General features: G+C 43.9%; 3 protein-coding genes across 29 annotated transcripts in view; 1 reads left to right on the top strand and 2 right to left on the bottom strand.

The window, feature by feature from the left end:
• The window catches only part of LOC126070179 (interferon-inducible GTPase 1-like), a 186,387-nt gene that overhangs the window by 56,552 nt on the left and 102,223 nt on the right, over positions 1-27,612 (bottom strand). For 5 of the 15 annotated variants that reach the window (XM_049874111.1, XM_049874116.1, XM_049874110.1 and 2 more), the window contains one exon: positions 22,629-22,810. The exons of 4 other annotated variants lie outside the window; for them this stretch is intronic. The gene's annotated coding sequence lies outside the window, so the exon portion shown is untranslated. Of the gene's footprint in view, positions 1-22,628; positions 22,811-23,610; positions 24,308-24,376; positions 27,496-27,612 lie in introns of those variants that run through there. 6 more of the 15 variants (XM_049874119.1, XM_049874117.1, XM_049874115.1 and 3 more) reach the window with 5 other exon arrangements.
• IRGM (immunity related GTPase M) overlaps positions 1-27,612 on the top strand; it is a 145,244-nt gene that overhangs the window by 21,133 nt on the left and 96,499 nt on the right. The window contains exons 2-4 of one of the 13 annotated variants that reach the window (XR_007516159.1): positions 1,532-1,684; positions 1,996-2,173; positions 10,240-15,401. The exons of 10 other annotated variants lie outside the window; for them this stretch is intronic. The gene's annotated coding sequence lies outside the window, so the exon portion shown is untranslated. Of the gene's footprint in view, positions 1-1,531; positions 1,685-1,995; positions 2,174-10,239; positions 15,402-27,612 lie in introns of those variants that run through there. 2 more of the 13 variants (XR_007516160.1, XR_007516162.1) reach the window with 2 other exon arrangements.
• Positions 1-27,612, bottom strand: part of LOC126070178 (interferon-inducible GTPase 1-like) — a 96,203-nt gene that overhangs the window by 3,942 nt on the left and 64,649 nt on the right. The window lies entirely within an intron of this gene.

Genomic DNA, 27,612 nt, shown 5'->3' with positions numbered 1-27,612 from the left:
ATAGGGCTTCCAAGGCTGTAAATCTTTACAGAAGCAGACCGCCATATTTTTCTCCCTCAGAGCAGCTGGTGAGTTCAAACCACTGACTTTTTGGTTAGCAGCTGAGAACTTAACCAGTGCACCACCAGGGCTCCTTCTTAATATGGCTCCTTCCTAATAGGGCTCCAAGCAAATAGAAACCAATTGATGTGCCTTGGATGGCTGCTTGCAAGCTTTTAAGACCTCAGGCATTAGGCAATGAACTCGAAGGTAGAACAGAAGCATGAAACACATTATTAGTCCAATTAACTGGGATGTCACATGAAACCATGACCTTAAACCTCCAAACCAAGGAATCAAATCCCATTAAGTGTTTGGTTTCACATAAGCAGCCACGGCAACTACTCTTTTTGTTGTTGTTGTTATTGTAAATACATCTATCATACAATTTCTGCAAATTCAACTTTTTACAGATGTACAACTTAGTGACACCAATTACAATAATAAGCTATACAACCCTACCTACCCTTAATCAGTGCAGTGGTGGTTTAGGGGTAGAATTCTTGCCTCTAATGTGGGAGACGTGGGTTCAATTCCCAGCCATCATGTCTGTCAGTAGTGGCTTGGGTACTACTATGATGCTGAACAGGTTTCAGCAGAGCTTCCAGACTGAGATGGACTAGGAAGAGAGGCCTGGTGATCTACTTCCAAAAATCAGCAGTGAAAATCCTCTGGATCACAAAACAATGTTGTACAATTTGCAACCAGTCATGGGGATGGCACATGACCAAGCAGTGTTTTGCTTTGTTCCATTGTGTGTCGGGTAGCCGTGAGTCAGGGCCAATTCAGCGGCAAATAACAACATTTTCTTTTAAGCTTTTTATTTTTATACAGTAATCTAATTGCACAAAATATCTTATTATGTAGGACACTATTTGGTGTGAAGATTGTTTTTTACATGGTAGCAGAGCAGATTAAGAGTATGAAGAATACTGTCATGGATTGAACTGTGTCCCCCCAAAATGTGTGTCAACTTGGCTAGGCCTGATTCCCAGTATGTGTGATTTGTCCACCGTTTTGTGATCTGATGTGCTTATCCTATGTGTTGGAAAGCCTAACCTCTACGATGTTAAAGGGGCAGGATTAGAGGAAGTTATGCCAACAAGGCAGGACTCAATCTACATGATTGGGTTGTATCTTGAGTCAATCTCTTTTGAGATATAAAAGAGAGAATTGAACAGAGAGGAAGCAGACCTCATATCACCAAGAAATAAGTATGGGGACAGGAGCGCGTTCTTTTGCTATGGGGTCCCTGAGCTGAGAAGCTCCTAAACCAGGGTAAGATTGATGACGAGGACCTTCCCCCAGAACTGCCAGAGAGAGAGAAAGCCTTCCCCGGGAGCTTGCGCCCTAAATTCAGACTTTTAGCCTCCTAGAATGGGAGTGAATAAATTTCTGTTTGCTAAAGCCATCCATTTGGGGTATTTCTGTTATAGCAGCACTGGATAACTAAGAAAATGGTCTATTCTATTCTCCATTGATCTTTTCCCAGATCCATTTTCTTCTTCCTTAGCCCTGACCTGTGACCCAGGTAGACACACCTCTGGACTGTCTCACCAGAAGGTGCTTACCCTGCAGTTCACAGTGTAATTCAGCCATTGGGAGGCAGCAACAGGTAGAAGTCTGAGTGTAGAAGGAGGGAAAGGTGAGTGCATTGCTTCGCTGTCGTCCCACTGCTTGGGCTGCATTTGTACTTTCTGTTGTGGGGCTACTGTTGGCTGTTTCAGTTCCTATGGGGCTTTAGCAACATTTTCTTCCTGTCTTCCTTCAGCCTTAGGGTCAGTAAAGGCTTCTCACACTTTCTAGCCCCTGGGTGCTTCACCACTCCTTTTTTTAATCTACTTAAGCTGGCGCACCTCTCTGCAATTTCCCTTTCATTGGCGCATCTTTATTTGAACACCTTGGGATGAATCCTGCCTGCACTGTAATACCTGACTGATTCTTCCCTCAAATAAGGTGCTGTAACGGTGTCTTAGAAGAAGTACAGCCAAGATGCTCCTTAGAAGCAAGAATGGTGAGACTGCGTCTTACTTACATACTTTGGTCGTGTTGTCTGGAGAGATCAGACTCTGGAGAAGGACATCATGCTTGGCATAGTACAGGGTCAGCAGAAGAGAGGAAGACCGTCAACGAGGTGAATAGACACAGTGGCTGCAACAATGAGCTCAAGCATAACAACGATTGTAAGGATGGTGCAGGACCCGGCAGTGTTTTGTTCTGTTGTGCATAGGGTTGCTATGAGTCGGAACCGACTCAACGGCACCTAACAACAACAACAACAACAACAACAACGATGCGTCTGTGTCATTTTCTTCCTAAAAGATATACTGTGTCTCTAAAAAAGGGAAAACCAGTTGCAGTGGCGTGGACTCCAACTCATGGTGACCCCATGTGCATCAGAGTAGAACTTTTTTTCATAGGGTTTTCAATGGCTGATTTTTTGCAAGTAGACTCCCAGGCCTTTCTTTTGAGGTACCTCTAGGTGGGCTTGAACCTCCATCAATCTTCTGCAGTATAAATGAGCTTGGTGGCAGGATGTGTGTTTTGTTGACTGCTCCATCACAGATCCCGTAACAGTGTGATAATTGACTCTTTAGGAAGTGAATGGATGAATGAAGGCATTAAATGCGGAAACTGTTTGAACACTGTTGGGGATAGCTGTGCGTATTCTCCAGCCCTAAGCATACAAAACCCAGTACGATTGAGTTGATTCCAACTCATAGCAATTCTGTAGGATAGAATAGAACTGCAAGGCTGTAAATCTTTACAGAAACAGAGTGCCACATCTTTTTTCCTCAGAGCAGCTGGTGGGTTCAAACCGCTGACTTCTTGGTTAGCAGGTGAGAACTTAACCGGTGCACCAGCAGGGCTCCTTCCTAAGCCCATAGTGGGCCATTAAAGGATAACTCCATTTAGAGAGTGGGGGCAGTATTCTGATAAGGTCAGACAAACTAGTGAACATGAGCTGTCCTTAGAGTTACCAACCAAGAGGTACATAAGCCAATACATGCATAGAGATCCACTACATAAGCAGCCCCTGGTTTTTATTCAATCTAAAGGAAAAATGGAAAAAGCTGTCCAAGTAAAGAACAGCTACAGAACCCTGTTCACTCTGAATGCAGACAGCTGGATCTCCTTGTTTCCAAAGTAGGAGCTGCCACCCACAGTTCTACAACCTCCTGAGATGCTTATTTAAAAACAAAACAAAAATAACAGATCCAGAGAACAAATACCCACAGATGTCAGGAAAAAAGAGCCATTGAAGTTTAGCCATTGGGATCCACAATTTTATCAAGCATTCCTGTGAATTATTAAGGCGTGTTACACCTCAATAGTAGTGACCTCTACTGGTCAGATGCATGACAGGAGGAGGGATACCTACAGTGAGAGAGAGAGAGGCAGAGACAGGGCAAGACAGATAGAGAAAAAGAGGACAAAAGATCATGATAGGCGAAGTAAAGTGTACAGTGGGTCAGCTTATTAAGGCAGATCCTAATGCCTGCATTTGTCCTATAGACTTGTTATGAGTCAAAATCAACTCGACAGCAGTGGGTTTGTTTGGGTTTTTAAGACCTGGATCTTAGAATGTTGAATAAAGGGCACAAGATGGTCTCTGAGAATTTCTATATACAGAATGTCACACTAGGCCTTTAAGAGATGGTACCAGGGCACCAAGACATAGAGTTGATCATTCACATTCTGGCCAAGCTGAGGACACATATATGCCTCTGGCAGAGGTTCTCAGCTTGGGCAATTTTGTCATCCAGAGGACATCTGGCAGTGTATGGAGACATTTTTTGTTTCTCCCAACTGGGAGATGGGGATTCTAGAAGCATCTAGTGGGTAGAGGTCAGGAATGCTGCTCAACATCCCACAATGCACAAGATAAGCCCTTCTCCCCTCTCCCCATCGCTTAAAACCAAGTATTATCCAGCAAAAATGTCCAGAATGCCAAGGCTGAGAAATCCAGGACTCTGGTAATGGTTGAACAATGCAGTCACACCTCCTTCAAGGGATGTCCAGCACAGAACAGTCCAGGAATACTGGGGTGGAGAGCGCAGGACAAAGCAATGATTTTGGAAGAAATTACTTTCATAAATATGTGAGGCCTGGTTGGCGGGATTCATTATTAGTGATGCGAAATATTCTACTGGAAAGGAAATAAAACATATGAGAAATGTGGAGGAGTTCTTTCAATGTGTCATATTGGAGGCAGGAGACTGGGGTTTAGGCAAATGTTGAGAATTTTTATGACACTTCTGATTGCCCAGTATCCATTTTCTCACACCCATCCGCAGAGAAGATTGGCAGGTGGGAAGGAATATGAAGGAGCAGGGACCAGGAGAGGCTCACAGCAGGGAGTATGATAGCTCATCCCCAAGTGATACACATACAGCCAATGTAAGGCTGTCCACTGAGCTCTGCAACCCTGGGCAAATGGGCCCAGAGTGCCCCAGGAAGGTCTGGTGCAACAGCCTGGGAATCCTGAGAAGCAGAAACTCGGGGGCTGGGAGGATCCAAGTGTGGAAGCAGCATTCATTGCCAAGGCTCCAGCTGTGATCATACCTGGCTTTTGACCTGGAAGATGTGGCTAAAGAATATAATAAAAGAGAAGTTCAATCTGCAGTTAATTCTAAAAATGAACACTAACGAGTTCACTGAGGAAGGGGAATGGTTCCCCTCAGGCATGGCAGAATGGTGCTGCAGGAGCAAATGGTGGGCTTTAGAAGGTTTCACACTCTCAATGGACTGCCTGATCCATTCAGGCCTGATCCTATATTTTAAAAGTGTTCACTGTAAAATTTGGCCTAGAGGCACAGCTAGACGGAGAAGTGAGTGGTTGCTTCCATTTACTACCACAGTGACTAATCCACTGATTAATGATAAAAACAAGCACAGACTGAGATCTCAGAACTCCGGATGACAACTGTGGTGTTGGAGAGTCAGTAGGAGTCCAGAAGCAGGGAAGAGAAGGAACAGGGAAGGCGCAGAAGCTGGGAGAACCTACCTACTAACACCATGAGCGCTTGCTCATTGCAGGCATTTTGGGATGGGTCTGGACAACACCCCAAACAGGGAACGCAGAAAGGGAGCTAATCTGAGGAAGCTCTAGCCCGATTTCGTAAGGCAGCACAGGTTGGCCATGGAAATTTGCCAGCTGTGCAATTGGGAGGATGTGAAGGGAGACTGTGATGCTGTAAGAGAGTGCTGTTGAATCTCACTGAGGACTGAGACAGACAGGCAGTAGGACAGGGAGGAAATGCAAGGCAGCAGGATGAGGGGCATACTTTGGACAGACAGAAACACAGAGGGAAATGGCTAGCTCCTTGCCCATCATGGGACACCACGGGAGAGCCTGTGAAAGGGCATGCATGAGGGAAAGGCATAGACAGCCCACCACTTTCACCTCAGGAAAGTTGAACTCCAGCACTTACGTCAGAGTCTACGACCAGCTAAATGTCCCCTTCGTGTGCATGTGTATTGAATTCCGGAGATCTAGCACCCAGAAGTGAATCAGCACTGAAAAAAACCTAAGAATAAGCATGCCCTCTAGTCATTCTCAGATGATACCAAGCTCACTGCCACTAGGTTGATTCTGACTCGTAGTGACCCTGTGGGGTGGAATGGAGGTGCCCCGTGGGATTCCCAGGGCCATGAGTCTTTGTGGAGGTGTGCTGCTGCAGCTTTCTCCCATGGAGCAGCTGGTGGGTGTGGACCACAGCCTTTTGGTTGGCAGCCAGGTGCTTGGCTGCTATGCCACCATGGTGCCCAAATTAAAAAAAAAAAAAACCAGCATACAGAATTTAAAGTAAAAAAAAAAAAAGTCTCAAGTTCAAGAAAAATACTAAACCACACCAAATCACAAGAGAAGGGGAACCAATGAAAAACAAACAACTAGAAGAGGAAATTTCTTCTACGGAGGACAGACTAATGCAGAGTTGATAATTTTCAGACTGCAGTGCTAAATAGGTTTAAAGAAAGCAAAAAGCACACAGAAAACAAACTATTGGAGATCAGGAAACAAAAGGAGGAACTAAATGAGAGACTCAGTAAGGAAATTGAAAACAAACAAACAAAAAGAGAGAGAGAGAACTATTAGAACTGAAGAATAAAGCAAATGAATTATAAAAAGCAAGAGAAACACTCAACAATGGAGTCAAACAGACAGAAGATAGAATAAATGAACTGGAAAACAAAATAACTGAACTTAACAAGTCTCAAGGTGAAAACAACAAAGAAAAGCAAACAAATCCAAAAGAAAATGTGAGATTCAATTAAGAAATCTAACATTAGACTTATTGGAATCCCAGAGCACCATGACAACAATTAAGGCATAGAAATTATTTTCGAAGAGATAACCAGAAAGAAATCCCCAGATCTGAATGGAGAACCAAACTTGCATATAGAGGAAGCTACACAAACTCCAATTAGAAGAGACACAAAAAAGATCAACTCTGCGTCATATCCTAATAAAATTCTTGAAAACCAAAGACAAGGGGAGAATTCTGAAAGTCGCAAGAGAAAAATGCAGTATAATATACCAAGGAGCTTTCATAAGAATCAGTGTGAATATCTCCCCAGAAACCTTAGAGGCCAAAAGACAATGGAGCGACATATTCAAAACGCTGAAAGGAAACAATCCCCAACCAAGAATCCTTTCCCAGCAAAGTTGTCATTCAGAAACAAGGGGGGAGTCAAAACATTCCCTCCAAAACAGAAGCTCTGGCAATTTGCCACTGCCAGCCCAGCTCTGCAAGTATTTCTCCAGGGAGTACTCCAAGTGGAAAGGTAAGAGCATTAAATGAGTAATCATCCATGCACGGGAAGAAAATAAACAAAAAATATGAGAGAGAGATCACCCCACAAAAAACGCAATAACCTGGGCAATCATAAAGACCAAGTACATGATATTTTCAGGGAATAAATTCAATAATTAAATCCCACAAACAATACAATATCAAGTTTGTAAAAAAAATAAGTACAAAGTAAACTATATCAAACATAAGTTGTATATTGATGTTAATAGAGACACAACAACAGAATTGGGGGTGGGAGGATCGAAAGGAATAGATTTTATTATGTTAAGGTTGTATGTTAACTGTTGTTCATATGTTAAACATTGTTGCAATTGTAGGTTGTGTCATGTAACACATGCGATAACCACTAAGAAATGACCAAGAAAAAACATTCAGAAGAAGGGAGATAGCACAAAGGCGCATCACAAGGCAGCAGCCAAATACAAACAGAAATAGAAAAATCAGGTTAAGAAAGAAGACATGAAACACTCAAAAAATATAGAGCAAAATGAGTGAGGTAGACACGTCGTTTTCACTAATAACCTTAAATATAAATTGTCTAAACCCCCCTTGCAAAAGATAGAGAGTGGCAGAATGGATAAAAAAACACAATCCATCATTTTGTTGTCTACAAGAAACAAACACATCTTAGACATAAGGACACAAACTCACTGAAAATAAAAGAACGGAGAAAAATGTTCCATGTAACCAATAAACAAAAAAGAACACGGGTGGCTATACTGATATCAGATAAAATAGACTTTAAATCAAAATCTGTTACAAGAGATAAAGAAGGACATTACGTAGTAATAAAAAAAGAGTCAATCCAGGAGGAAGACAACAATTACAAATGTATGTGCTCCTGACAGCAATGCACCCAAATGGATGAAAAAAATACTGACTAATATGAAAGGAGAAATAAACAACTCCACAATAATAGTAGGGGACTTCAACACACCGCTTTCAATTATAAACAGAACATCTAAGAAGAAGATGACCAAGGGCACTGAGAATTTAAATAAAACCATAAGCCAATTGGACTTAACGAACATACGGGTATGTGTTGCTTAACATCTGTTTGGGCAAAGTCCGACCACATGTACATTCGTGGTCCCATAAGGTTTTTTTTTTTTTTCTTAAAGGAAAGGCAGTTTTCCTTTTCCTTATTATTTCCACTAGTAGTTTTAATGACCCCAACCCAGACTCAGGAAGCATGGGACCATGGTGGAGGGGGAGGGGGCGTAAAGACAAGCAAGGTAGAGGACATGGGTCTGGGTGTGGGTCTCGGGGTTTGTCCAGCGAGCAGGTGAGTGGCCGCGGCAGGTGAGTGGCCACGGCGGGGATTGCAGGCCCACGCTGCTCCTGAATATCTTCTTTAGTGAAGTGTGTGTTCATATCCTTTGCCCATTTCTTGATTGGGTTGTTTGTCTTTTTGTGGTTGAGTTTTGACAGAAGCATATAGATTTTAGAGATCAGGCGCTGGTCGGAGATGTCAGAGCTGAAAATTCTTTCCTAATCTGTAGGTGGTCTTTTTACTCTTTTGGTGAAGTCTTTAGATGAGCATAGGTGTTTGATTTTTAGGAGCTCCCACTTTTCTGGTTTCTCTTCGTCATTTTTGGTAATGTTTTGTATTCTGTTTATGCCTTGTATTAGGGCTCCTAACGTTGTCCCTATTTTTTCTTCCACGATCTTTATCGTTTTAGTCTTTATGTTTAGGTCTTTGATCCACTTGGAGTTAGTTTTTGTGCGTGGTGTGAGGTAGGGGTCCTGTTTCATTTTTTTTGCAAATGGATATCCACTTATGCCAGCACCATTTGTTAAAAAGACCATCTTTTCCCCAATTAACTGACACTGGGCCTTTGTCAAATATCAGATGCTCATATGTGGATGGATTTATATCTGGGTTCTCAATTCTGTTCCATTGGTCTATGTGCCTGTTGTTGTACCAGTACCAGGCTGTTTTGACTACTGTGGCTGTATAATAGGTTCTAAAATCAGGTAGAGTGAGGCCTCCCATTTTCTGCTTTTTCAGGAATGCTTTACTTATCTGAGGCTTCTTTCCCTTCCATATGAAGTTGGTGATCTGTTTCTCCATTACATTAAAAAATGTCATTTCCCCAATGTTTTTACCATTTCTGACACCAGCAATCCTCCCCACGTCCCTCCCTACTTCTCTGTCCTGTGCGATAATTCATTGCAATAGCCACACAGAACTCACAAATCACACTCACGGTTATATGGTTTATTAGGGAAGTAACGTGGGATCAGGATTAACTTAGGAGTAACAAGACTAACTCAGGGTACAGTTCTTCAATCAGGGCAGCTTCTTCTTGGCTGTTGCTACCATGCCTCTGCTCGGCCCTGGCCTCCTCTGTCTCTGCTCAGGCCTAACCTCTGCCCCAGCTGGCCTCTGCCCCTCTCAAGCCTGACATCTGCCCTGCTTAGGCAAGTGTTTCAGCTTTTTAGTTCCAACAACAACTGTTTGGAGGCACTCTACTCTGCCAGCAAGCCTCCTGCCCGAAGGCCCTAAGCTCTCTCGCTCCATGGTTGGGAGAGCCCTCTGTAATCGCCTCACTGTACGGGCCGGGAAACAAACCACACCGTTTCATGCCAATCTCCTGGTTGTGCTGCCACCACTTCCGTGTTACAGCTCTGTCTCCTGGGTCTAGGAGGTTCTCAACACAGGGACCCTCGTTCCAAAGGACCAGTTCTGCTTCAGGCTCTTCTTCTTGATGGCAGTGAGGTCCACCTCAATGTCTGTGGGATGGGTGCTTATATAGGCAACTAGCTCAATCCTATTGGGGGGATTTTATGCACCCCATTTGCATAATAGCTGACTTTTCTGCTGACGGTGACTGGCTTCTTGCCTGGGTAAAATTAACAAGCTTCTCCAAAGGACAAGGGCAGCTGTGTCAAGGGGAACTGTAACAACTCCTCAGGGCTCAGGGGAAAAATCTCCCAAACTGTTTTCTTTTTCACAGAACTGAGGCAAAAGACCATGTAAAGAAACTCACTTCACCACACTACCTCTGTCTTAAAGGCAGAGAATACTGCTTTGAAATATACCAGAGGAAAGGTATCATCCTGAGATAAAATAAATCTAGCTTTAGGATTTTCCATAAACCTCTGATTTGAGAAGTTTCTAGAAAGATAGTGGTAGGCTGAGATAATTAGAAAGTTGTAATTAATAAGGAGCATAACTCCTCTCATATTATTTCCAGTGCTCAAATTACAACCCAGTCAAAACCGGAATGAATTCGTTCCATATAATGGCAATGTGACTATTACTTAGATGCTTCTGCTGTCATGATTCCCTCGGACAGCCTGAATTTGTAGCCTGGGATGAGTGTTTGCTTGCTTCTCATATTCTCTTCCTGACTGAGGCTACTTCTATTGATTTCAGCATGGAGAGATGGAATTTCTCGATTTGAATGGTCTGGTGAAAAACAGATGGATGGACGCACATCAATGGCAAAGGCTAGATCTGCTAGGGACGGGGGACTTGGGAATCATGGATCTTCAGAATAGAGGTGTCCAACTGGCCTTTTTCTCCAACTGGAAGCAAAATTTCAGCTGCATTAAAGAAAACTGTCCTCTGCGGCCACAGCTGTCCCCTTCTACCTACAATTTTCCTGTCCACTTTCTGAAGACTGAAGCATGGGGACGTTATCAGGCTCTCTCCATTGTGTGTGCACCCATGATCAGTTCACACCTCTTGCATTTTTACCTGCAATGACCAGCACCATGATCAAAGTGGTGTGCTGATAATCAAGTCTTGTTTGCCTGAGAGGAGTCGAATCAGCCATCACCAGAGATGAATCTTCGAGCCCCTTTAAAATCAATCCACAAGGGAAGCAAGGCTGGACTTTGGACCAGGTTGGTTTTGGGATCCATGAAGGACTCTGATGCCTTAGACTCTACCAGTTCTCCAAGCCATGTCTCAGTCATTCCTCAGTTCCCTTGTATCCAGAAACACTGATCATTCCCTAGATCACCATTTTTCACATTGTGGCACATGAACCATTTAAAGGTTGTAAAAGCAACCAAGTGGCTCATACTAACATTTTTAATGATGGAACAGAATAGAGACTTCGTCAAGTGTATTAATGGCAAATACAGTTTTATAAAACCTTTGTTGTGTCTGTTTCTGCACGTGCATGCATACGTCCTAGTCTAGGATCCTTAAAATGATTAATGCTACTGCTTGATTTGGAAGCTGTACTTCCAAGACAGCGAGAAGGGGGGAAAGGAGAAGTGAGTTCAGAAAGGATGGGAGACAATGCAAGGTGATACATTAAGCTGTTTGTCACTCTACATAATGAGCCACAAGAAACACAGTCTATCAGTCAGCAAACACACTCTCTCAGGCTCAGAGTATCCTTAGAGAGGGTGTGCCTTGGAGAAGTCCCTTGGAGTAAGAAAGGGGAATGGAACCACTGGCTGGTCCTCTTTGGCAATGTGTTTGATTTTCTGGGTATCTCTCTACTGGAGCCAAAAGTAACATTTCCAACTACCTACCAGTTAAAAGAAGATGGGTTTTGTTATTCAACGGAGAAAAAAATACTCATCACAACCAAAAGATAAAATGTGCCAAGCAAAGTAATACTCAGGGCTCCCAGACAAGAACCCCTCGTCCATCTCTGCAGCACAGCTCTCCTGGGACTGTCGCCTGACCTCAGGCAAAGTCAGGAGGGAACCAAGGGCTCACTTAGGGAACAGGGGATGGATCCAGAAGAATCCTATCCCATATATCCTAAGGCTGTGTGAATGTGTGTGCTTTTGAGCAGGGTTTGAAACAGGTGTCTTCAAACCCCGCAAAAGGATTCAACAGCCTGCAGGGAACCAAACCCTATCTCCTGGCGGTGGGTGGAGCCGGCTGCTGGGGGCTATGGAGACAATGGAACAGGTGTAGTGCAGCTGCAGGAAATGGAAGGGAAAGCTCATTCAGAAATGAGTCCACACAGACAAAGGTGGTGGATCTGGGGAGGGCAGATGGTAACTAGGAAGCAGTGTCAGATTGACCCTTTGCTCTCTAAAACTTAGTCACAGAATGAAGCTTAGGTAAAGCAGACCAGGAGCCTCAGAGAGTTTTACATCCAGTGGGCTGCCCACGCAGCAGGGGAAAGAGCTGGAGTCCGATTTTGGCTTAGACTTCCTCATGCTGACCAAGGGAGATTAACAAACCCTCCTCACCTGTGGGCAATCGAAGAGAACACACATAGAACTTTTAGGCTAGGAGGGATTGTGAGGACTTTGGACATGAAATCTTTTGAACACGGTGTGTTTTGATCTGTGTCAATAAATGGAGTTGATTCCACATCACGCGAGTGCCCACCATGATCTAGGCACTGTCGCAGGTGCGGGGCCTGAAGCAGTGAAGAGCACAACGCTGTGCTCTGGGAGAAGTTCCATTACTCAGGCTGTAGGCCACATTCTCTCCTTCCTGGCTGACATGCCTCAGAGGAACTTGGTCAAAAATAAATCTGATGCCTTTCAAGACCCAGAGAGTACTGTCTTATACCCACTGTCTTCAAGTTGATTCCTACTCATGGCAACTCCATGTGTTACAGAGTAGAACTGCCCATGGGGTTTTCTGGGCCATAATATTCAAGGGAGCAGATCGCCAAGCCTTCCTTCTGCAGTGTTGCTAGATGGGTTTGAAGTTTCAATCTTTAGGTTAGCAGTCAGGTGCAAACAGTTTGCATCACCTAGAGACAGGCTAAATGGGTTTCCTAAATAGTATGCTTTTGGGAATTTAAAAGTCTTCTCTCCAGGTCTCCATAGCTTTTTTTTTTTCTTAATAGATTTTATCATGCCAATTGACTTAGATGTCCCCTGAAACCATGGTCCCCAAACCCCCGCCCGCCCCGCTACGCTGGCCTTCGAAGCATTCAGTTTATTCAGGTCACTTCTTTGCATTTGGTTTAGTCCAATGGTGCTGACCTTGCCTGTATTGTGTCTTGTCTTTCCCGTCACCTAAATTAGTTTTTATCTACTATCTAGTGAATTCTCCGCTCCTACCCTCCCTCCCTCCCTCCTTTCATAACCATCAAAGAATATTTTCTTCCCTGTTTAAACTATTTCTCGAGTTCTTGTAACAGTGGTCTTATCCAATATTTGTCCTTTTGCAACTGATTACTTTCACTCAGCGTAATAGCTTCCAGATTCCTCCATGTTATGAAATGTTTCACAGACTCATCACTGTGTGAATATACCATAATTTATTTATCCATTCATCCGTTGATGGGCACTTTGGTTGGTTCCAACTTTTTGCTATTGTAAACACTGTTGCAATGAATATGGGTATGCTTTTATCTGTTCGTGTAAAGGCTCTTATTTCTCTAGGGTATATTCCAAGGAGTGGGATTACTGGATCTTATGGTAGTTCTATTTCTAGCTTTTAAAGGAAGCACCAAATGGATTTCCAAAGTGGTTGTACCATTTTACATTCCCACCAGCAGTGTAGAAGTGTTCCAATCTCTTCACAGCCTGTCCAGCATTTGTTGTTTTGTGTTTTTTGGATTAATGCCAGCCTTGTGGGAGTGAGACGAAATCTCATTATAGTTTTGATCCGCATTTCCCTAATGGCTAATGATCATGAGCATTTCCTCATGTATCTGTTAGCTACCTGAATGTCTTCTTTAGTGAAGTGTCTGTCTATTCATATCTTTTGCCCATTTTTTAATTGGGTTATTTGTCTTCTTGCAGTTGAGTTTTTGCAGTATCATGTAGATTTCAGAGATCAGGCACTGATCAGAAATGTCATAGCTAAAAACTTTTTCCCAGTCTGTAGGTAGTCTTCTTACTCTTTTGCTGAAGTCTTTGGATGAGCATAGGTGTTTGATTTTTAGGAGCTGCAACCCAGCTATCTAGTTTTTCTTCTGCATTCTTAATAATGTTTTGTACACTGTTTACGCCATGTATTAGGGTTCCTGATGTTGTCCCTATTTTTTCTTCCATGATCTTTATCGTTTTAGATTTTATATTCAGGTCTTTGATCCATTTTGAGCTCTTTTTTGTGCATGGAGTGAGGTATGGGTCTTGTTTCATTTTTTTGCAGATGGATATCCAGTTATGCAAGCACCATTTGTTAAAAAGACTGTCTTTTCCCCCGTTTAAGTGTTTTGGGGCCTTTGTCAAATATCAACTGCTCATATGTGGATGGATTTATGTCTGGATTTCAATTCCGTTCCATTGGTCTACGTATCTGTTTTTGTACCAGTACCAGGCTGTTTTGACTACTGTGGTGGTATAATAGGTTCTAAAATCAGGTAGAGTTAGGCCTCCCACTTTGTTCTTTTTCAGTAATGGTGTACTTCTCTGGGGCCCCTTTCCCTTCCATATGAAGTTGGTGATTTGTTTCTCCATCTCATTAAAGAACGTTGTTGGAATTTCGATCGGAATTACTTTAAATCTATAGATCGTTTTTGGTAGAATAGACATTTTTGTAATGTTAAGTCTTCCTATCCATGAGCAGGGTATGTTTTTCCACTTATGTAGGCCTCTTTTGGTTTCCTGCAGAAGTGTTTTGTAGTTTCCTTTGTATATGTCTTTTACATCTCTGGTAAGATTTATTCCTAAGTATTTTATCTTCTTGGCGGCCACTGTAAATGGTATTGATTTGGTGATTTCCTCTTTGATGTTCTTTTTGTTGGTGTAGAGGAATCCGACTGATTTTTGGATGTTTATCTTGTATCCCCATATTCTGCTGAACTCTTCTATTACTTTCATTAGTTTTCTTGAAAATTCCTTAAGGTTTTCTGTGTATAAGATCATGTTGTCTGCAAATAGAGATAATTTTACTTCTTCCTTGCCAACCTGGATGCCTTTATCTTTATCTAGCCTAATTGCTGTGGCTAGGACCTCCAGCACAATGTTGAATAAGAGTGGTGATAAAGGGCATCCTTGTCTGGTTCCCAATCTCAAGGGGAATGCTTTCAGGCTCCCTCCATATAGGATGATGTTGGCTATTGGCTTTGTATAAATGCCCTTTATTATGTTGAGGAATTTTCCTTCTATTCCTATCTTGCTGAGAGTTTTTATCAACACTTTTCGGCATCAATTGATAAAATCATGTGATTCTTACCTTTTTTTAATTTATATAATGGATTACATTAATTGTTTTTCTAATGTTGAATCATCCCTGCATACCTGATATGAATCCCACTTGGTCATGGTGAATTATTTTTTTTGATATGTTGTTGAATTCTATTGGCTAGAATTTTGTTGAGGATTTTTGCATCTAAGTGCATGAGGGATACAGGTCTGTAATTTTCTTTTTTTGTGGTGTCTTTACCTGGTTTTGGTATCAGGGATATGATGGCTTCATAGAATGAGTTTGGGAGTATTCCGTCCTTTTCTGTGCTCTGAAATACCTTTAGTAGTAGTGGTGTTAACTCTTCCTTGAAAGTTTGGTAGAATTCCGCAGAGAAGTCATCTGGGCCAGGGCATTTTTTTGTTGGGAGTTCTTCGATTACCTTTTCAATCTCTTCTTTTGTTATGGGTCTATTTAGTTGTTCTACCTCTGTTTGTGTTAGTGTAGGTAAGTAGTGTGTTTTTAGGAAATCATCCATTTCTTCTAGGTTTTCAAAGTTGTTGGAGTACAATTTTTCGTAGTAATCTGATATGATTCTTTTAATTTCAGTTGGGTCAGTTGTGATATGGCCCATCTCATTTCTTATTCAGGTTATTTGCTTCCTCTCCTGTTTTTCTTTTGTCAGTTTCGCCAATGGTTTATCAATTTTGTTGGTTTTTTCATAGAACCAGCTTTTGGTCTTGTTAATTCTTTCAATTGTTTTTCTGTTTCCTATTTCATTTAGTTCTTCTCTAATTTTTATTATTTGTTTTCTTCTGGTGCCTGAGTGTTTCTTTTGTTGCTCTCTTTCTTTTTGTTGAAGTTGTAGGGATAATTATTTGATTTGGTCCCTTTCTTCCTTTTGGATGTGTGCATTTATTGATATAAATTGACGTCTGAGCGCTGCTTTCACTGTGTCCCAAAGGTTCTGATAGGAAGTGTTTTCGTTCTCGTTGGATTCTATGAATTTCTTTATTCCATCCTTAATGTCTTCTATAATCCAGTCTTTTTTGAGCAGGGCATTGTTCAGTTTCCAAGTGTTTGATTTCTCTTCCCTGCTTTTTCTGTTATTGATTTCTGCTTTTGTGGCTTTATAGTCAGAGAAGATGCTTTGTAATATTTCAGTGTTTTGGATTCTGCTAAGGTTTGCTTTATGACCTACTATGTAGTCTATTCTAGAGAATGTTCCATGTGCACTAGAGAAGAAAGTATACTTGGCTGCCGTTGGCTGGAGTGTTCTGTACATGTCTATGATGTCAGGTTGGTTGACTGTGGCATTTAGATCTTCCGTGTCCTTTTTTTTTTTTATAACTTTTATTAAGCTTCAAGTGAACGTTTACAAATCCAATCAGTCTGTCACATGTAAGTTTACATACATCTCACTCCCTACTCCCACTTGCTCTCCCCCTCTTGAGTCAGCCCTTTCAGTCTCTCCTTTCGTGACAATTTTGCCAGCTTCCCTCTCTCTCTATCCTCCCATCCCCCCTCCAGACAAGAGTTGCCAACACAATCTCAAGTGTCCACCTGATATAATTAGCTCACTCTTCATCAGCGTCTCTCTCCCACCCGCTGACCAGTCCCTTTCATGTCTGATGAGTTGTCTTCGGGGATGGTTCCTGTCCTGTGCCAACAGAAGGTCTGGGGAGCATGGCCGCCGGGATTCCTCTAGTCTCAGTCAGATTCCGTGTCCTTTTTGAGCTTCTTTCTGGATGTCCTGTCCTTCACTGAAAGTGGTGTGTTGAAGTCTCCTACTATTATTGTGGAGCTATTTCACTTTTCAATGCTGATAGAGTTTGTTTTATGTATCTTGCAGCCCTATCATTGGGTGCATAAATATTTAATATGGTTATATCCTCCTGGTATATTGTCCCTTTAATCATTATACAGTGTCCTTCTTTATCCTTTCTGATGGATTTAACTTTCAAGTCTATTTTGTCAGAAATTAATATTGCCACTCCTGCTCTTTGGTCATGGTGGTTTGCTTGATATATTTTTTCCATCCTTTGAGTTTTAGTTTGTTTGTGTCTTTAAGTCTAAGGTGTGTTTCTTGTAGGCGGCATATAGATGAATCATGTTTTTAATCCATTCTGCCACTCTCTATCTCTTTACTGGTGCATTTAGTCCATTTACATTCTGGGTAATTATGGATAGGTATGAATTTAGTGCTATCAATTTGATGTCTTTTTTTGTGTGTTGTTGACAATTTCTTTTTCCCACTTGATTTTATGTGCTGAGTAGATTATCTTTATAGATTGTCTTTTCCTCATATTCGTTGTTGTTAATTTGGTTTCTGCTGAGTCCCAGTTTTTTTCTTGTATTTTATTTTGATGGGTAGGATAGTTTGTCTCCTTTGTGGTTACTTATTATTTACCCCTATTTTTCTAAATTTAGACCTAAATTTTACTTCTTTGTATCACCTTGTCTTCCTCTCCATGTGAAAGATCTATGACTATATTTCTTAGTCCCTCTTTGTTGTTTTAATGTTGTCTTCTTTTACACAAGGACATTGCTGTTTCCCTGTTTTGAGCACTTTTTTTTTTTATCTTGATTTATTTTTGTGATTTCCCTGTCTGAGTTGACTTCTGATTGCTCTGCCCAGTGTTCTAGTGTTGGGTTGATGCCTGATAGTCTTTATTTTCTAAGCAAAGAACTCCCTTTAGTATTTCTTGTAGTTTCAGTTTGGTTTTTACAAATTCCCTAAACTTCTGTTTATCTGGAAATGTCCTGATTTCACCTTTGTATCTGAGAGACAGTTTTACTGGATATATGATTCTTGGTTGGCAATTTTTTCCCTCAGTTTTTTAAATAAGTCATCCCATTTCCTTCTTGCCTGCATGGTTTCTGCCGAGTAGCCTGAGCTTATTCTTATTGACTCTCCTTTGTAGGAGATTTTTTGTTTATCCCTAGCTGCTCTTAAAGTTTTCTCTTTATCTTTGGTTTTGGCAAGTTTGACCATAATATGTCTCGGTGACTTTCTTTTAACATCTATCTTATATGGACTTTGATGAACATCTTGGTAACTATCTTCTCATTTTTCACGATATCAGGGAAGTTTTCTGCCAACAAATGTTCAACAATTCTCTCTGTTTTTTCTCTTATGTTCCCTGTTCTGGAACGCCAATCACTCGTAGGTTATTTCTCTTGATAGGCTCCCACATGATTTTTAAGTTTTCTCCATTTCTTTAAATTCTTTTATCTGATTTTTCTTCAAATATATTGGTGCCAAGAGCTTTATCTTCAAGTTCACAAATTCTGACTTCCAATTGCTCAATTCTACTCCTCTGACTATCTATTGAGTTGTCTAATTCTGCTATTTTATTGTTAATCTTCTGAACTTCTGATTGCTGTCTATCTATGGATTTTTTCAGCTTATTACATTTTTTGTTATGTTCCTGAATAACCTTTTTAATTTCTTCAGCTGCTTTATCTGTGTGTTCCTTGGCTTGTTCCACGTATTGCCTGGTTTCCTTCCTGATGTCTTGAAGGGTTGTGTATATTAATCTTTTGTATTCTGCCTCCGGTAGTTCCAGGAAGGCACTTTCCTCTAGAAGATCCCTTGATTCCTTGTTTTTAGAGCTTGTTGAGGTAACTATGGTCTGTTTCTTTATGTGACTTGCTATTGACTGTTTTCTGTGGGCCATCTTAAGTTATCATGTTAGTTTATGTTTCCTTACTGTATTGTAGCTTCTTGCTTTGTTTTGTTTTGATACATCCAGATGGGTTGCTTGTGTGAGTTAGCTCGATTATTTTCACCTTTGGAGCTCTGATGTCCTGCCCCTAGATGGCTAGAGCTCAGGTATATCAGTCTAGGAGTCCATTCCGTTTTCTTGTATGAATTCAGCTCAGGTTTCCAGGTAGCTGATCATCAAGTGTGTGGTACAGGCTCTGTCCTATAGTCTTAAAGGGGTAGGGGTGTTTGGTGTAGGTACCGGTATCTGATTGCACCAGGGGTCATGCTCTGAACAAGGCAGAGGGCTGAGAATCATCCCCCAACTCTCTCTGGGGAAAGCATTTCCCTCTTCCCTAGAGCATACAGTGGGTAGGTTCTGCAGACAGACCATGGGCACATAATGTTTTTGGTTGTAAGGACTTGGAGGTACCAGTTACCCTTGGACCCCTGTTGCAGGTGGCTGGGTGACCTGAGTGAAGCCACCAGTCCTTAGGCCGCTTATGTGGGTAGGTGAGGGCCCCGTTTAATAGGCAAAGCAGTGTTAAACATCAAACGCCCAGCTCTCCACCTCACAGCTGAAATAGTTGTAGTCTGCCAGCAAGGGCCTATTCTCCTGAAATAGGCCCACACAGGTCCATGCAGGGGTGAAAGGTACTCAAAGTCCACAGATCATTTATGTCTGGACAGGAGCCGCTTCTGTCCTGAGCTCGCCTAGTTAGTGGAGCTAGCAAATTCTCTTTTCCCAAAATTGTGAATTTATTCCTTTTCCACGACTGGAGGATGGCTCTAGGCACTCACCAGAGCCTATCTCAGGCCCAGGTAAATGAGCAGCTGCTGAAGCCAGCTTGGGGTTGGAGGCATATATGCAAGTATTTAGATTTTGCTGAGAGCGCAGTTCTTCTCTGGTTCTGAAGGTGTGAGTAGGCTGTGTGGCTGGCTGCTTCTCCCTGAGGAAACTGCGGCTGAACGCTAGTACCAGCCCACCAAGGCCACTCTTGGGAATGGTGCCTGAGGGCTCCTAATGATTCAGGTCCGCTAACTCCTCTTTGCTTCTGAACTGTCTCTTCATGCCCCTGTCCCTCAGTTTGTTTTCTAACCTTGCGTTTGATGTTCAGGGCTTCTCACTTGTCATAAATATACTCGTTTCACTTGTTTCTTTGGGTCTTTGTTGTAAGAGGGCTTGCCAGAAGCGTCTGTGTATTCTGCCATCTTGGCCCCACCTCAAGTCTTTTTTTTCTTCTTCTTTTTTATTTTGATAGGTAGGTTTCTTAGCTTCCTTTGTGGTTACCTTAAAATTCGCCTTTATTTTTTTGAGTTTAAACCAATCTTTTATTTCTTGATATCACCTTAACTTTCTCTCCAAATGGAAGTTCTATGACTACACTGTTTATTCACTCTTTTTTGTTTTGACATTGACGTCATTTACATGTTGATGTCTCTGGTTCCCTATTCTCAGTTTTTTAGCTTTGATTTTTTTGTGTCTGAGTTCCCTATCTGGGTTGATAGCTGGTTGATTTGCCCCGTATTCTAGTCTTGGATTTTTGTGTGATATCATTGGTTCTGTAGTCTGAGGACTTCCTTCAATACTTCTTGTAATTCTGCTTTGTGTGTGTGTGTTTTTTTTTGTTTGTTTGTTTACAAATTTCCTTAAGTTATGTTTGTCTCCTGACCAAGTAGCCTTCTTTTACAAACGCCGTCTAAAAATGCACCCTAGGTGGGTACTGTTTACTGCTGAGTACAGGCTGTGCCATGATGGTTGTGGGGGTCAGCACAAGGCCCTGATCGTTCCGAGACCTTTTCTGTGACTATGTCTGTGACCCAAGCCATCCTCCCCAAACCTGTGGGCCCATCTGTCCACCCAGTACTGGGCCCTGTGGAAGAGAGAACCTTTAGCTCTGTGGCCTCAGACCCAGCTCTCTTGACCGCCCCCACCAACTCCCTTGGTCATATGGTCCATAGCTCTGCATCCTTGATGGGGACTCCCCAGCTTCCCAGTGGACCTGGCTGAGTCCCAGTGTCAGGGCTCTGCCATGGCTATACCTGCGCAAGCTGGTGTGTCATATTACCAGGCCAGGGAGCAACATGATCAGCTCTGTATAAGGTTGGAATGTCCTCCAGTAGGTGTCAGAGTGTCTGTGAGTTCGTGTGCACGGGCCTCCAGGACACTGCCTCAGAGAGCCGACGAGGAAGTTTAGGGGAGGTCGTCAGAAGTAGGCCTGGGTGGTAATTGCCCTGTGCAACTCCATTCTCTGAGAACTCTGTACAGATTATGACACTGGATTTCCCCCACCCCAGAACAAGGGCCAAGGAGCCCTTGAAAAGGGGGATTAGGACGTTTTAGAGGGACACCAGAGACCAGGTCCAACTAGAGGTGGGTAGCTATGTTTAGAAAGGAGATAGCCTATGTAAGGAACATCTTCCAAAGCTTTCTGAGACCTCCAACGAAGTATACATTTCCTAAAGGAATCAAGTACACAGTTACACACACATGCACATACCTAAAACAAGGGAATCCTGAAAGGATTTGCCTTAACTCCACTCTGTACTCTGACATATTCTAGTCTAGTCTAGTCTATTTTGTGAGCTTTTGTCCTCCCCCTCCCCAACTTTTTAGTGCTAATTACAGCCCATTTTGTGGATTGAACTGTGTCTCCCAAAAAGATATGTTGAAGTTCTAGCCCCTGTACTAGTGAATGTAACCTTGTTTGGAAAGAGGATTTTTGTTTTGTTCTCAGTTAAGTTTAGAGCAGAGTAGGGTGGGTCCTAATCCCATCTGAGTGGTATCTTAGAAAGCTGAAGAACAGACACAGAAATAGAGTCACACACTCAGGGGCAAGACAGCATGTAAGGATCTGTCTATAAACCAAGGAGTGCCAAGAAATGCCAGGGGCTACCAGGATCTGGAAGAGACAAGGGAAGATCTTCCCCTAGAGCACAGAGAGAAAGAACTTAGTCCTGCCAAAGCCCTTAACCCAGACTGTCAGCCTCCAGAACTGTAAGGCAAGACATTTCTGTTTTTCAAAGCCACTCACTTTGTGATATTTTTGTCAAGGGAGCCCCAGAAAACTAAGACACTCCCTAAATACATTTCATGACCTAAGGCATGCAGACAGGTTAGTGGAGGCTCCATGCAGGGCTAAGTATACTTCGTGCCATGCCCAACTCTCCTGAGCCCCAAACAAATGGACTCATAGAAAAGTGGGGCCAGGCCTTGCACCAGCTATGAACTCTGGGAAATCAGTGACTTTCATGTGCCCAGAAAACAAAGTGAGCCAAAGCCCTGGGTTTTTTCCCCATTTGATCGTCATCAGAAAAGGCTGAGGGAAAATCAATATGCTAATTTATTCCAGGAAAGCATGATATTTTTCTATATGATCTGTGGACAGGGCATTTTCTGGAAAGATGGTAGAAATTGCTACCTCCTACCCCTCACCCCACCATACACCTCGTTAAAGTCATCTACAAAGGAAAGATTTAGTGCCTGCAGTGAGGACAGGTCTCTCCAGTGCAGGTAAACATTTTTAACTTAGAGGAACAATTAGGGATAAATGCTCCATTCCTGAACCCCTAACTCCCAGGTCCCTATTCCCTGCGGGGTTCAGCCTGGTGAACCAATTGATGGGCTATCACAATTTCAGGCTGTCCCAGACATTGCCTGTGGCTGTCCCTGATTTCAGGAGGACATCTCCAGGTTGAAAATCAAGAGATTCTGCTTAGACTCTAAGAGAATATGAGTGGCACATCCTGCCCCCTTTCTCCAAATTTGTTCCCACCAGAAAATATCTAATGCTAGGATCACGTAGGTGAGAGGTGACTACCAGCTACACTTATGGGTGGGTAGGGTTTGGAACAACAAAGGTATTTGAGAAGGTTTTACTTGGATCCCTTAGGAATGTCAGAGATGGGACCTGCTCTGAATTTGTCACTGAAATGAAAAGAACCCAGACCCCAAGCTCAACTGCCCTTGGTGTCAAGGATCCACCTTGTAATGTCTCAATATGAGCCCAGTCATTAGCCAAGTTGCCCTCTTAGCAACTCTCTCGCTTACCAGCTCCTGGAAGCAGAGGGGTGTCTGTGATCAGCAGTCAGGGACCACTCCTGGGACTTCACGTTTTTCCCTGGGAAGGGCTCCTTGCCCTCCCAGACAGAGGCAGTTCCTTCTGAGTCTGTCCAAACTGGAATGCAGATCAAGTTTTGTGTAGACGTTGGACTTAGGAAGAGCGAAGAGATCTAAAGAAGAAGTGCTAGAAAGTGACAGCCTGTGGGCTCTGAATTTCCTTCCTGAACCCAGCTCTCACCCCTCTGCTCTTTCTATAGCTAAGTCCACCTCCCTGCCCACAGACTTTGCACCCAAGGGGAGGGGATTTTGGTGAGGGTAGGTTTCAGTTTCTGTTCCTGGAAATGACTCTAATTCTCAAAGAGCAGAAGTGGAAAGGTTTCTCATCTCTAGATGCTCGAGGGTCCAGATGGTGCAGGAGACAGAGCAGCTCCGTCCTGTGCGCACATAGGTGGGAGGGCACCAGAGAACTCCCTGCAGCCCGTGCAGGAATCCGTGCCTGAGTGGCCTGCAATGGGTCCCTGCCCACCTGTCTTGGCCCACCCCCCTGTCAAACTATGTCCTAGAATATTGACACTGAGCCCTGTGTGACTGGCAACATTCAACCCCCCAAGTCAGACCTAGTCCCACAATAAGTGCAGACACTTATGGAAAATTTGTTTCTCTGGGGTGCCTTGCCCTTGCCCAGCTTTTTTCCTGCTCTGGGCTGTGGCGTGCTCCATCCAGCTCCAGATCCTGCACCCTGCCCCCAGCCCTCTGTCCCTCTACCCTCTTGTAATCACAGTTGCTCCTGGCACTAACGCTTGTCTCTGTCTGACCTTGCAGACCCCTCTCATTTCCATGAGTGACTCACAGCGCCTAGCTCATCCTCTATCTCCTCAGCATCCTGGGTGGTGTCCTACTTCATGCAAACACCCCACTGAATACCCTGGTCTCCTGCTTTGCTGCCGGCCTCCCTTACTGTGACTTTTACCTGCTCACAGCCTCCTCCACTGTCACATGGTCCCTGGCTGCCCTGAGCATCACCTGAAAATCCTCCACAGCCAGCATCACTAATGCAGATGTTCTACCTCTCTCCACAGACCGACGCCCCAGCCTGCTTGCTCAAGGAAGCTTCTCTCCACCCTTCTTGAGGTTTGCCACTTCCTGTTTTCTCACTCTTTCCTATCCTGCTGAGATTTTGTGGGCTTGGATTTCAAATGAATATCCTCTGCTTGTCCTCTGAACTCTTTTCATCCTTCTCTGTCCTTTCTCCTTATCTGCCTGCAAATCCCTGTGCCTAGAGAGCAGGAACCTACTGTAGAAGAACATACATGGGCCTGCTACAAGTTCACAGTGACACAACTCCCCTGAGGCCTTCATGACCACAGGTAGCTTCTTATGGTCCTCTTAGCCCTGTTTTCAGATCAGGTTGATGACTTACTCTCTATGCCCCCTCTGCAATGTAAGCTCTATGGCAGTGGGACACATACTGCCTTATCACCAGTGCCTACCACGCAGCCTAGCATATAGTAGGTGCACAAAACAAAGTTGTCAGATATATGAGACTGACTTCATACCCGAATCTCTGAGCTCCCTCCCCTCCTGACCCATACCAGGTGGCCATGCCCATTTCTTTGCTATAAAAGTAGAGGCAGTCAGAGAACTGACTCCACTTACACAAAGCAAGTCAACAGGCCACCCTGGCCTTCATTCTTATATCCTCATACATTAAGGAGAAAGAAAGCAGAAGTTCCTACCTGACCCACCTGGAAAAATCCATCTCAAAACCGTTGATTGCCTTTCATGGGCCACATGCCAGCCTCTGGAGCACTGATGTTCCCTGGGCATGGGGGAGTGTGACTGCCTGGCCCGCGTCACTTCCACTCCATGGCCAGAACAATATCTTCATTACCAGGGGAAGATAGGCTAGCAGGATAGTCTGAAATCCTGAGCAGGCTTGCAAGACCACACGTGGTTTAGCTGTTGCACATTGACCGCTACATCCATAGCCCTCCTGACTCTCCCTACATCTTCCCGTTCCATCCATAAAGGCTTCTCCAACGTTTTAGTCTGCTCTGAGTTTCTCTCATGCCCAGTCCTCTGTAAGGGCTGTTTCCACTGGCTGGAACAACACTTCACAAGGCTACATCTAGCTCTCTACTCTGGCACCGCGGCCTTGGGGAGGCTCTGTCAATAAAGCTGCGGGCACTGCCTCCAGACCTGTTATCTGCTTCCCACATGCCCTGTCCTTTTTCTTCACAGCATTGGACATGCTCATGACCACCTAACACAGCACTGTAATAGATTTGTGACCATCTGTGTTTGCCGTAGTCCATGAGCTCAGAATCTGACGCGTCAAGCGTGTGTTGCTCATTGTTTATCCTTAGAGCTTGGCCTGGTGCTGATTGACCCGCTGGCAACCATGAGAAGATAGTGTGGTTTGAGTCCCAGCATTACTCACTTCCTGCTGTGACCTTGGGCAAGCCACTTAACCTCTCAGTGATCCTGGTTCCCTCATTCTGAAAGGGAAACAGTAGGAAAAGCTCCCCGGAGCTTTGCAGTCAGTAAGGAGATGCCCAGGGCACAGGCAGTGCGACTGTAACAGGATGGTAGAGTGGCTCTGCTTCCCCAGGGTTTTGGCAGAGACAGCAAATGCTGACAACGAATTGGGAAGACACTTATAGAGCTAACTGACAGGTTGAGAGGTGGGCAACAAGAATCACTTAGGGGGCATATGTCTTGGGGATGTGCTTTCATTTCATGCTAACAATAAGGGCCTCAGGGAGAGCACAGTGGCTGGACATGGTCTCTGGGGACAAGTCAGCCTCAGCCAAAAGCAGCTGAGTACCCCATCTGTTGCAGAAACCAAGGCGGGGAGAGGAGGGCTGCAGGTGGGGACCTTGCCTGTCCCAAATCCCAGTGCAGACCTCTGCATGAGCCCCTCATTATTCCTCCTACTAAAGGGTATATATGGATATTTTCAACCCCCAGAGGCCATGGATTGCCTCTATAGCACAAGAGTAAGTCCTTTCCTGCCCCCAACAGCTAAGTCTCCTCTTCCCCCTCTACCTAGTAAGTTTCCCAAAGGGTAGGGATTCAGGGCAGAGGACACAGAGGAAGAAACAGAGGAGAAGCTCTTTTCCTGTCCCTTCTGCTGATTTCTCAGTCTGAGATGGGACTGAGCTGGGTCAGGGGAGATTTAAATTTGACAAGGACCTGGGACTTGTTTATTAGACTAATTGGACTTCTGATTACCTGCATAGGACCAGGAGACAGGATATTTCCTGATGTGGCAGAGAAGCAAGGAACCTGTGTCATTTTCCAAGTGTGGCTTGGGAGGAACAGGCCTCCCTAGTGAAGCAGGGATGCAGGGTCCAGTGTGGGAAGGAATCAAGTTGCTTTCAGAGTTTCCATAGCAGATTCCTCAATTCCACCTCAGTGTAGCCCCAGCACCCAGGGGCTGGCTCTCCCTCCAAAGCTCAGTGACCAGGAGCGGGGGTGGCAGACGGGCTTAGCCTGACCAGCCATCACTCAGTGTGGAGGGAGAAAGGGAGGAAGGAGGCAGGGTAGAGAGGGGAAAGAAGAGGTCGTCGTGGCATCTGCACTGACCCTGAAACCTGTTCCATCATCCCAAGCACAAATTGTGCTGTGAAGACCATGCCTTCATTGGGGGTCTGTGTGAGGTGACCTCCCCGACATTGAGGACCTGAGTCCTGGCCCAAGTGGCCAAATGCCTTCCCTTCTCTCACTGAGCCTTCTCAAGAGAACCGCCTGATCAGGATGCCTTTCACTCTCCTATTCTTGGAAATGCCTGTTTTGTCTGGAAGAGGAGCAGACATCAGCTACTTTCACTTTCCTGTTTATGCATGAAATTCCTGAGAAAAAAGTCAGAGTCCTTCCCTGGAGGTTCAATGCCCTTCCCCTTTTTAACAGCCAAATCATGGTTTCCTTTCATACACTGTGATTGATATAAGAAGCTTACATTGTGAAAGCCAGCCTTTCTCCCACTGAGAGATTTGAAACTTGTTATGGGGTTGCTTTTTTATGAGTCAGCATCAACTCCATGGCAACAGGTTTGGTTTGGGTATTGCTGCTTCTGGCTTCAGAGTATTTAGATATAGAACAGCAATGACACTTCTCAGGGCTATGGGAGCTTCATTAAGAAAACCTCTGAGGTAGCCTGTGATCTGCACAGCCCTGTGCAGGTCTCACTCATCAGATGGGTCCCACATCTCTCACCATCACTGCCCAGCACCCCTCAGCCACTGCAAAAGCAGAGAGTAAAACTTCCTTCTTGCATTCGCCAGGGGTTCTTCCCTGGTAGTAGGGAGAATCTCGATTGATTAATTCAGTAACTCGTCCAGCTAATATTTATCATGCCCCTATTACACGCCAGAGAGGGGCCCTAGTGGTGCAGTGGTTAAAGCACTCCTCTGCGAATGGAAAGGTTTGAACCCACCAGCCACTCCACAGGAGAAAGGTGTGGCAGTCTGCTTCTGTAAAGATTTATGGCCTTGGAAATGCTATGGGGCCCTTGTACTCTGTCCCATAGGGTCATTATGAGTCAGCATGGACTGGATGGTAGTGAAGTTTTTTGTTGTTGTTGTCTTGTTACATATTATAATTTTAAGAAGCCCTGGTGGTGCAACATTTAAGTGTTTGGCTACTAACCAGAAAGTTGGTACCCAACCCACCAGGGGCTCCATCGGAGAAAGACCTGGGACCTGCTTTCAAAAAGACTACCTACTAGAAAACCCTATGGGAGCAGTTCTACTCTGTCACATGGGCTTGCCATAAGTTGAAAATTGACGCCACAGCAACTAACAACAACAACATTATAAGTTCAGGTAGTAGGTTAGGTGATAAAAATACAGTGGAGTTGAGGGCAGAGTGACTGGGGGTGGTCATTTTAAATAGAGTAGACAGGGAAGGCCCTTCTGAGGAGATAGATGGCTCCATGAGACCTAAATAATATCACGACCATTGGAGGAGG

Source organism: Elephas maximus, chromosome 2 (assembly GCF_024166365.1).
Source record: "Elephas maximus indicus isolate mEleMax1 chromosome 2, mEleMax1 primary haplotype, whole genome shotgun sequence".
Lineage (NCBI taxonomy): Eukaryota > Metazoa > Chordata > Mammalia > Proboscidea > Elephantidae > Elephas > Elephas maximus.
This window is presented reverse-complemented; position numbering and strand designations above follow the sequence as displayed.